Source organism: Delphinapterus leucas, chromosome 11, assembly GCF_059928025.1.
Source record: "Delphinapterus leucas isolate spDelLeu-1000000601 "Yukka" chromosome 11, BTC_Dleu_Yukka2, whole genome shotgun sequence".
In the NCBI taxonomy this organism is placed as follows: domain Eukaryota; kingdom Metazoa; phylum Chordata; class Mammalia; order Artiodactyla; family Monodontidae; genus Delphinapterus; species Delphinapterus leucas.
In genome coordinates, this window is record NC_143139.1 from 95,926,629 (window position 1) to 95,937,764 (window position 11,136).

Genomic DNA, 11,136 nt, shown 5'->3' on the forward strand with positions numbered 1-11,136 from the left:
AATAGGTGCTCCATGAGTCCCTGCTGAAGGGACTCCCCTTTCTTTCAGGCCCTGGCCCCTCCCCACCCCACCCCCACTCAAGGCAACCCACCAGGTCTCATCTAATCCCCTCAGCAACGCTGGGAGTGTCTTCCATTTTCCTAGGCTGGAGACCCAGGCCCAGAGAGCTAAGGGATCTGCTCAAAGCCTCTCAGCTTTCAGGTGCTAGAGTCAAGATGGAACCAGGATCTAAATGACCCCAAAGCACACATTCTTAAAGAAAGGGGGAAAAAAGAACAAGGCTGAAATAAAGAACCTAAACGCTTACAGTGGATGCATTATGGTGGTGGGACAATGGCTGATTTTTTTCCTTCTCTTCTACAATGAAATATTCATACCCTCACTCTGTGGCTGTGCGTGCCCTAGTGGGGAGAGCTCCAGCTTTGGCGTCAAACAGCCGGGGTGGGGGTGGGGGGGCGGGGGTCAAATCCTGGCTTGGCCACTTCCTAGCTGGGGACCCTGAGCAAACTATTTGCCCTCTCCTAGCCTCTGCTTTCTCATCTGTACAATGGGGACAAAAAAAAACCCTACTTCAGACGAGCCGGTCACACCCGGCACACAGTAGGCACGCAGTAAGTGCCAGCCTTAGAGCATCACTCCCCCGCCTTCTCGCCACCTGCCCGGCCTCCAGAGGGAACTTGAGACGCCCCCACGTGCCAGACGCTGGTGCTGGGCGGGCACCCGGTCCCCCGGGCGGGCGCCCACCCACCCTCCTGCCTCACCCCGCCGCGTCCGCGCTGCCCGCTTACCCTGGCGGCCGGAGGGCCGGCATCGGTCCCGCAGGAGAGCCCGGGCAGCGGGGCCGGGCTCCGGAGCGCAGGGCGCGGGCGCGGGCAGGGCGCGCGGGGGCGCGGGCCGCGCGCTCCGGGCCGTGCGCCCCGCGGCCGCCGCGTCCTCGCCTCCAGCGCGGGCCCCGCGCGCCCCGGCCGGCCCGGGGGCAGGCCCTGCGCAGCGCCGCGCCGGGTGGGGGCGGGCCTCGCGGGCCCTGGAGAGGCGCCCGGGCGGCGCGGGTTCCCGGCGGGCGCGGGCGGCGCCGCTGCGGTGGCCCCGCTGCTGAGTGGTGGGACGCGATTTACTGGCTGCAATTCCCGGCGCCCCTCGATGGCACTTAAGAGAGACCGGGAGGGAGCCGGGGAGAGCGCGCGGAGGGCGGGCGGGCGGAGGAGGGGCGGCGGGAGGCGTGCGCGCCGGCGGGGGAGGGGCGCGGGCGGGGGCGGGCGGGAGGTGGGGAGAGGCCCGGATGGAGGCGGCGGGCGGCCGCGGCGCGCCCGGCGGGGGTTGGGGGGGGGGGCCCTTGCCTGCAGCCCCAGCCCACCCGCGCCCAGTTCCCCGCAAGGACTGGCGCCGCTGGTGGGGTTACGCCAGCCCCCTACTCAACCGGCTCACCTCACCCCAACCTCCCCATTCACAAATCCCCCACCGTCCAACCGGCCCAGCCCTTCACAGCCCCCCCAACTTCTAAGCAGCCGGCTCCACCTCCGCGCCCCCTGCCCATCACCACCACCACCGGAGGTCAGAAACTCTTGGCCCACGGGCCCGATCCAGCCAAAGCCGTGCTTGCTTTGACCTCATAGTAATTTTTATTTTGAATTAAAATTAATTCCCATCATTTAAAAATCGGTAGTTTTCACAGACAAATCTCCATTTCCAGCTTAGTTCGGAAAAGAGGAGGCTCAGGCGGAAGCCTCTCCCCTTGCATCAACGCTTGGCAGCAGCCTTACCCAGAGCACTGGCCTGCAGCTCGCCCCAGTCCCCACCAGGCCGGCCTGCCTCGCCCTGGAGGCCTGTGCCTTGTCACACTGGCACCTGGCCTTTCACACACCGGCCCCTTCCCGTGCCTTTGCAGGTCCCTTTCCATAAGATACCCACCCCACCCCTTGAGGCCCTCTCCTGGGAAGCCTCTGCCACCTCCACACCCACAGCCGGTGGCCACCCAGCCCCTCCCTGCTCTCACAGCCCCCCAGGAGGTGGTGGCGCCTGCCCTGAACTGCCTGATTCCTTGCTGGCTGGCACTGTGGCCTCTGCGGCTGCGCCCTCGCCACGGCGCTGCTGCTCTCTGGCTGGATTCTCCTTCGCATCCTGGCTCTGGGCCTGGCCCACAGTAGGCACTCAGTAAGTGCTGGCTGAGCGGTAACCAAAGAGGAACAGCCGGACTGGGATTCCACAAGGCGGCCTGGGCCATGGCGGGCACAGGGCACGAGTCCCTGCAGCTGATGTTCATTTTAAAAGCCCCAAATGTTCATTCCGGGCGGCTCTTGCCAACCAAGGAAACTAATGATTTCCACGCTTCATTTTTCTCCACCTTAATCCCACTGCCAAGGTTTCAGGGCCTCTGCTGCTGCTGCCCTCAGACTGGCATCAAATCCCTCCCTGAAGGTGCAGTCCACCTGGGGAGTGTCCAGGAGGCTCAGGGAGGGCATAACTGTGCCTCCCTCGCCCTTGTGAGGTCACAGCAGGCTTCAGGGCCACAGATCTGAGGTCAGAAGCTGGCCAGTGGCCATGGGGGGAACAGAGTAGCCCAGAGAGCCCTCCTGGCCTGGTGCAGCTGTGATGACTCCCCTGGGCAAGTGTCTCTGGTACCCCTTCATCCTACTGCTTCCTGAGCAGAAGACAAGTGGGCACCAGGCAACAGCCACCCCTCTCCAGCTACCAGGTACACCACAGAGTTTTCTAAAAAGCTGTGTCACAAATCCAGCCAGATACCAGGATCCCATCTTACAGAGAAGAAACAAGTTCAGAGAGGGTGACCTTGCTAAGGTCACAGACTGTAGGGCACTAAGCCAGGAGCCTCTGTGGCCCTCCAGAGTGTCCCTGCCCCATAGCAAATTGAGACCCCCTCAGGGCTGTATCCAAAGCTAAGTCTAGGAGGTGGGACTGGTCTGTAATGGAGGAGATGCAGGCACCTCGATCCCAGCGCTGGTTCTGGGCAGGCCTCCCTCGCAGAGCCTTGCACACCTGAGCCAACGTCTCAGAACCCTGTCCCCATCTCCTCAACCACCCCCTGGCCACAGTGGCCCAACCAGGTGCCCTTTCAGTGCGGGGCCAGGAAGCAGGCCTGGCTCAACAGCCAGCAACCCTGAACAAGTCAAAAACACCTTCCTGGGCTTTGGTGTGCCCATCTGCAACATGGGGGAACAACCCAGCCTCTATGGGCTTTCGGGGGCACAAACACGACAGCAGACAAGGAGGAGGGAGAGTCAGGAGGTTAAGTGCTTAGGTTCTGAGGTGAGTTGCTCTGAGTTCGCTGTCAAATGCTCTACCCCTGATCTATACCCCCTGAGCTGGTCTGAGTTTGAATCCTGACTTCCCAACCTCTCAGCTGTGACTCACCCACTTGGGGCCTCAGTTTCCTTCTCTGTAAAAAGTGTAGGAGCAGATCATAAGACGATCAACTGACTTCAGAGACTGTAATGAGGCTGATGTGGGACAGTGCGTGTAGAACCACTCAGCACAGCCTGGCAGTCATAAGGTTCAAGGCTTATGACCTTGACCAGCAATAGTGAAAAGCATGGGCCCTGGAGGGTTCACATCCTAGCTCTACTGAACCAGCTGTGTGGTCTTAGGCAAGTTACACAAACTTGCTGGGCCTCAGTTTCCTTGTCTTTAAAATAGGAATATTAATGACAGTTCCCACACCATCTGGTGGTGCTGTAGATTAAATTAGACAACTCAGGTCCAATGTTTAGAACAGCGCCTGGCACCAGGAACACGTAGACAGCATTAGCTCACTGCTCGTTACTCTCAAGATTAGTAAGGGCAGCCAGTCCCAAGCTCAAGGACCCAGGACAGTCCCTTGACCACAGGCCGGGGAGCCCCAAGGCTGCCCAGCCTAGAGGCCTTGGTAGCAGTGACAGGCAGTGGGGAGGGAGGACTAGCTGAGTCCCTCAGGGTCCAGGATTGTCCTGGAGGCGGTCCTGTCCAGAAACCTGGACAGAGGGGCGAGGGACCCTTACAGAGGCCTTTCCTGACCCCCTAACTTCAGTACTTCCCGATTGTCCCATCTTTTACTGTCTCTGTAGTAACGATCAGTATTTTAAATCATCTTTATTCTCCTGTGGATGGTCTGTCTGTCTTTGCCCTCCCTCCATATAAGCTCTGTGAGGACAGAAATTTTTGTCTGTCTTGATCCTTGTCATATCTGAGTCAGAGCCAAGCACATAGTAGGTGCTCAACAAACATTTGCTACTAGAAAATCAGATGATAACATTTAGCCAGATGGGTGGGATGGCAGAGCTCCCCTTCCCAGAAGACAACCCAGTCCAGCTGCTGCCCCTTTGTTAGCTCAGTCCCCCACAGCGGGGGTCGGGGGGCCAGAGTCCTAGCCACTCTGCAGTCAGGAAGCATGTCACTGTCACTGCAGTGCAACTGGGCCTCTTGGGTGAGGGAGGGACCCAGGCAACTTTCTGGCTCACAACTCATTTCAGAGCTGCCTGGTGACACAGACGGGCCCACAGGCTCAGGAAGGCCCCGTTCCAGCAGATGCAGCCTGGGACTCCTGCCCTAGAGCCCGGCAGGGCTTCTCCACCCCCGGAACTGGAGGGGTTTCCAGGCTGAGTCCCAGGATGTCATTTGGGGGCTGGGCTACCACCCCCTCCCCAGCCACAGTCCCCTCACGTGTGCATGGCACTCCCCCGTTACAGTTTACAAAGTGCGTTCACAGACATTATCACATCGGCTCCTAAACGCCCCCTAAAACCCACAATAAATCTCTCGCTCTGGCTCCCAAGCCCACCGGCTGCTGTGTAATCAGCCATCAGCAAGCAGAGGGGCCTCAGGGCCCAGAGCCGACGCCAGCAGGGGCAGAGGGGGTTCCGCGTGGGCGGGTAGCAGGTGGTGGGTGGCAGGCCCAGCTGGGGCGCTGCGGGAGCGAGGAGCAAGCCCGAGGCCCAATCCTGCAAAGAAGAAAAACGCTGTCTGGGAGAGCAGCCAGCAGGGCTGGAGGGGAGAGGTCTGGGAACCAGACTGAGGGGTGGGGCAAAAGTTAGGGATGGGGACAGGAGGGTTCCTTAGCGCTTAGGAGCTTCGCGGGGCAGGTGGGCCCATGGCGAGGCACCAGGGGCCCAGGGACAGGCAGCCTCATCTGGCTTTTCACCTGCTTCTGTCCACCCCCGAGATAACAGCCCCGACCAGTTAGTTCCCCAGTGTGCCAGGCCTTCGTGCTTGCTGTCCTCTGCCTGAATGCCTTTACTGCCTTTTTGACATCCTAACCCTCCTTGAAGGACAGTTCAGAACTCTCCCACCTGTAGATCCCTCCCTAGCTTCCGGAGGCTGCACCTCAGGCCTCAGCTGTGCCTGGGACCCCTCTCCTTGAATTGTCAGGCCCCTTTCCCTCTTTGTACCTTGTGCCCCTGAGGGCAGCAGCTTTGCAGTGGTCCGGAGCCAACCTCCCTCCCCACCCCCACTTCCCCCCGATACACACTGAGTCACAAGCAATGGCACGAGGCTGGGGGCTGCTGGCTGGCCAAACACCCCAGACCAGATGGTTGTAGAGGGAGGTGAGACCCCCACATGACAGGCCCAGCCAGCACTGCTCCTGTGTTTTCAGCCCAGCGCCCAGCTCCAGGCAGCCACCGAAAAAGAACTCCCCAACGTCTGAGCCAAGTCAGCCAGCAGCCGTGGTTGGGTTTTGTTTTTTTTACCATTTGCCTTGATTCTCAAAGTTATAGGAGCTCAGCTTACAAACTGTGGAAGGTTCAGGAAAGTTTAAATAAGCAGGGAGAGGGAGGGCCTGGCCCGAGGGGCCTGTGGCTGCCCTGGCAGGCGTCCCTCCCGCAGACAAGCCTGTGTCTTGCCCCTGCTGCCTGCCCGTCAGGCGGGTGCCCGGGCAGGCTACGGGCTTGACCTCTGGGGTGCAGAGGCAGCCGATCTGTCACAGCTGAGATTGTGGCTGTGTTGCAGAGGGCGTGGAACAGGTGGCAGCTTCTCTACGGTCACCTCTGAAAGGATTGGCGTTTTCCCTTCTCCTTGATATGAAAACCAGCTGCTGGGCCCGGGCCCCGGTGGGCGGAGACACCATAGTTCCTGTGAAGTGTTCATCGTGCGGTGTCTCAAGTGGGTCAAGGCAGTGGACGCGAGGGAGCTGGAGGCGGAAGGTGATGCCGGAGTCCCTCTCTGAGACCTCGGAGACGGCAGCCGGGACTGGGAGTGCGGAGCTCAGGGAAGCCCAGGGCCTGGCTCCTCAGCCTGGTGTCCCAACTCCTTTTCCCTGATGAGGGATTTGTATCCAGAAATATAAAGACCTCTTACAACCCAATAATAAAAGGACAGGAATTCCCTGTCGGTCCAGTGGTCTGGACTCGGCACTTTCACTCACGTGGTCTGGGTTCAGTCCCTGGCTGGGGAACTAAGATCCTGCAAGCCGCGTGGCACAGCCAAAAAACAAACAAACAAAACAAACAAACAAAAAACAATAAAAGGACAAATAACCCAATTTTGAAATGGGCAAGGAATATGGACATTCTCTAAAGAAGATGTGTAAATGGCCAAGAAGCACATGAAAAGGTGCCCAACGTCATCAGTCATTAGCCAGAACCACAATGAGATACCATTTCTCACTCACTGGGATGGCTGAAGTCAAAAGACAGGCAATAACAAGTCTTGCTGAGAGGATGTGGAGAAACTGGGACCCTCATACACAGCTGGTAGGAATGTAAAATGGTGCAGCCACTGTGCAAAACAGTCTAGCCACTTGTCGAAAGGTTAAACAAAGAGTTACTATACAGGGACTTCCCTGGCGGTCCAGTGGTTAAAACTCTGCACTTCCACTGCAGGGGCCACGGGTTCGATCCCTGGTCCGCGAACTAAGATCCCACATGCCGTGCGACACAGCCAGAAAGTTTAAAAAAAAAAAAAAAACAAAGAGTTACTATATAACCCAGCAATTCCACCTATAGGTATCCCCTCAAGAGAAATGAAAACACACATCCATACAACAATTTGTACGGAATGTTTGTAGCAGCATTATTCACGATAGGTCCCAAAAGGAAAAAACCCGTCTGACGAATGGATGAATAAAATGTGGAAATGTGGTCTATCCATTCAATGGAATATTATTTGGCCATAAAGAGGAATGATGTACTGATTCATGATACAACATGAATGAATCTTAAAAAAAAAAAAATTATGCTAAGTGAAAGAGGCCAGACAAGAAAGGTCACATATTGTCTGATTCCATTTATGTGAAATGTCCAGAATTGGCAAATCCATAGGGACAGAAAGTAGATTAGTGGTTACTCAGCCCTGGGAGTAGGGAGAAATGAGGAGGGATTACTAATGGGTACAGAGTTTCTTTGGGGGATGATGAAGGTGTTCTAGAATTAGATAGTGGTGATGGGTGCACAACTCTATAAATATGCTAAAAACTAGTGAATTATACACTTAAAAATATATATATATTTATTTTTGGCGGCGTTGGGTCTTCGTTGAGGTGCGCGGGCTTCTCGTTGTGGTGGCTTCTCTCGTTGTGGAGCACGGGCTCTAGGCGCGCGGGCTTCAGTAGCTGTGGCTCGAAGGCTCTAGGGCACAGGCTCAGTAGTTGTGGCGCACGGGCTTAGTTGCTCTGCGGTATGTGGGATCTTCCCGGACCAGGGCTCGAACCCGTGTCTCCTGCATTGGCAGGCATATTCTTAACCACTGCGCCACCAGGGAAGCCCGAATTATACACTTTAAAAGGATGAATTTTATGGTATGTGAGTTATATTGCAATAAAGCTTTTTTTAAAAAAATGATAAATATCTCAATGAAGCTAATTTTTAAATGAGAAAATGTCCCATACTTCAGTCTACCCCACAGGCCCCCAGGAGTTGGCCCTGCCACCTGCCCAGGCTTGGCCCCTGCTGCTCCCAAGCTGCCAACTTTGGACAAAGGTGGGGTACCAGGTAGTGGAGGCCTTGCTATGTGCACAGCGCCCTGCTTCCTCCAATGAGTCCCACTGATGTCTGCCTCAGGCCTTTTGCTCCAGCTAGTCCTTCTTCCCGAAACACTCTCCCCCTCACCACCTCCTGCTCATCCTCTGGATCTCAGCTCAGATGTCTGGTCCTTAGAAAGGCCTTACCTGTTCCCAGACCCCGTGACCCAGTCTCTCTACTCTCACACAGTTCCCAACCTTCGATGCAAGCATGGTGCCAGCACGGAGTACGCGCACAATAAACCTTAGCCAAACGAGTGAAGCAGGAACAAGAAGTTCAGTCTGAGGCTGAACGTGTAGGGAAGCATGGGCTGCAGAGGGGAGCAGGCAGGCCGAGGAGGGCCTGTGCGGAGTGGGCTCTCCTCAGGGCAATGGGGCACCATGAGAATGAGGAGGGTGGCATGCCAGACTCAGGTTCAAGAAAGATCTCTTTGGCTGTTCTGCAGGGGATGGAGTAGCAGTACAAGGCTGGAGGCATAAGGCCAGGGGGAGGCCATGGCCTTAGTCCAAGCCTGGAGGAGCAGGGCCCAGCCTGCGACTGTACAGGCACAGAGGAGGGATACACGGGGAAGAATCTGGGAGCCAAAATCAAAGTGACTTGGAGATGGCACCAATGGAGGGGAGACGGGGTCCAGGATGGCGCCAGGTACTGGTGGTGCAGAGGGCCAGGTGTGGATAGGGACATTTCCAAGTTAGGTGCACTGCAGTAGGACCACGTCTGGTGTGAGGTTATCCGAAGTGGCCAATTGTGGGACCTCAGCAAGTGGTGCCCCCACCCCACTTACCAGATCTATACAGTCACCCCCAATGCCATATCCATCCCCCTTGACCCCTCATCCTCCTGGGTCAGGTCTCAGCATCCCTACTGATCAAGGCCACAGCCTCCTCACTGGTCTACCTTCTCAAAACAATTTGCCTTTTCTCATTCGTCCTCCGTGGTGCCGCCAGCACAGGGTGGGCCATCCCCCAGCTCAGAAACCTTCAATGGCTTCCCACTGCCCTCAGAACAAAGGTCAGATGATCCATCAGGGCCTATGAGACCCTCCGTGGTCAGCCCACCTGGCTTTGCAGAATCCCCTCACCCCCATGCACACTGTGCCTTTGGGTATGCCGTGCTTCCACCCCAAATGCTCTCTCTCCCTCTGTGTCGGGTATAAAGACCACCTCCTCGGGACCACCCCCCCATCCCTGCCTCCCTGAGTCTTGGCAGCATGGAGGCCTCAATTCTGTCAGTCTTTCCTGGAACCCAAACCAGTGACATGACCTGACCAAAGATTTTTAGTGATGGAGACTTTGCTTGAAATGACTTAGAAATGTTCAACAATGAGATCACATGTAGTCACAAACTTGTTGAGTGACCTTAAACTGGAAAGAAGTAAGACTATGCTTTGGTCGTATTCTGCCCCGTGAAGTTGCTCCAGGCCTGGACATGAGATGTCAGTCCACGAGAGCAGAGATTTGTCTGCTGAGTTCATGGACGCAGGCCCAGTGTCTGGGACAGCACCTGGGTAGTTGGGGTGCTGAGGTGGGGTGGATGGGTGGGAGGAAGGGTGGTGGGTGGGCAGGGAAGAGGGTGGGTGGGTAAGTGGATGGATGAGTAGATGGGTAGGAAGGGTGTGTGGAGAGGATTCATATCGGCCATGGACCACTTTAAGCCCAGCCCCCAGTCCAGAGCACAGAGAGGGTGACCCTTCCCGGGGTTGGGCTGGGATCCGTGTAGCCCCCATGGGCACAGAAAGCCCCAGCTTTCTAATCCACCAGGGGCTGCCAAGCTGGAGATCCCTCTTGGCCATGGCATCTGCTTGTTTGGGGCTCAGCCGCCCCCCACCCTTCACAGCATCCCTGGCCTCCTTTAGGGTCTCTGCTGAGCCTCTGGGCTCAGCCAGCCTTTCCAGCAGTTTGACCAGAACTCTCTGGAGCCATCCTTGACACCTCTGCTTGCTCATGCGCTCCCCGTCTCTCTCTCCCTCTCTCTCTCCCACATCCAATCCATCAGCAAATCCTGTTAGATTATTTTCAGCAGCCTCCTATCCGTCTCCCTGGTGCTGCCCTTGCCCCTCCCCCAGTTTCTTCTCCACTCAGCAGCCAGAGGGATCCTTTTAAATGGTGAGTCCAGGAGGCCTCACCATCTGGCCCCCATTTCCTCTCTGAGCTCATCTGCTACTGCCTCCCCCTCCCTCACTCCCCTCCAGCCATGCGGGCCTCCTTGCTATTCCTTGACCGTGTGAGGCACGCTCCCTGCTCCCCGCTCCCCGCTCCAGGCCACTGCCCTGGCTGATCCTTCGGGCTGGAATACTCTTCCCCCAGAGAGCCATCTGATTTGGCCCCTCACCTCCTTGCCGTCTTTGCTCAAATGTCACTTTCTCAATTAGACCTTCCTTGGACACCTTATTTATAAATGAAAAAAAAAAAAAACCATCCACCCCTTGTTTCCCTTCCCTGTTTTATTTTTCTTCTTAGCTCTTATCACTCTGGACCACAATATATTTTGCTTCCTTATTATGTTTTTTGTCTGTGTTCCTCCATCAGGAAGTGATCTCCATGAGGGCAGGGGTCTTGTCCACTGACCTGTACCCAACACTGAGCATGGGGTCTGCATGGCACAAATGAGGTGCTCAACAAACACGTGCAGAATGAAGGAAGGAATGAGTGAACCTCTCCAGGGTCCAGGCTTTCTCCTCCCTGAGCTGGCCTGCCCTAGGCTCAACGCCCATGCAGGTCCTCCCAGCCCCATCACTGCCTTTATCCCCTGGCCACTGGCAGCTCTGGCCCACCATGCGGCCACTTTGAAGAGTCCCAAAGCCCCTCCCCTGCCTGAGGGCTGCCCACACCCTCTCAGAGGCTGCTGGGATGGGTGCAGGTACCAGTGGCTCCCAGAGCTGAGTTCAAGGGAAGATGATCCAGGGCTGGCCCACGCCCCACTTGGTTCAGAACCACTTATGGTTTATGCAGCACCTTCCCCAGCGGGTCCAGGTGGACCCCAGCAGCTGGGACTCCCCTGAATACCACCCCCTGTTACCACCTTACATTCTCCTGTTCTTCCCCCTTTAATCCTCGCCTGACCGGGTAGACAAAGTGGATGGGGTCACTGAAACTGGAGCTCAGAGAGGTCATGTGAGCTGCCCAGGGCCCCCAGCGAGGTCCCGGGCTTCCCTGGTGCTGGGCCGGATGCGACTGGATAGAGGGTGCTG

The 11,136-nt window shown here is 56.9% G+C and overlaps 1 protein-coding gene across 6 annotated transcripts in view; it reads right to left on the reverse strand.

Moving 5' to 3' along the window:
- TCF20 (transcription factor 20) overlaps nucleotides 1–11,136 on the reverse strand; it is a 192,519-nt gene that overhangs the window by 169,244 nt on the left and 12,139 nt on the right. For 2 of the 6 annotated variants that reach the window (XM_089921396.1, XM_022596543.3), the window contains exon 1: nucleotides 789–929. The exons of the other annotated variants lie outside the window; for them this stretch is intronic. The gene's annotated coding sequence lies outside the window, so the exon portion shown is untranslated. Of the gene's footprint in view, nucleotides 1–788; nucleotides 930–11,136 lie in introns of those variants that run through there. 6 annotated transcript variants of the gene reach the window in all.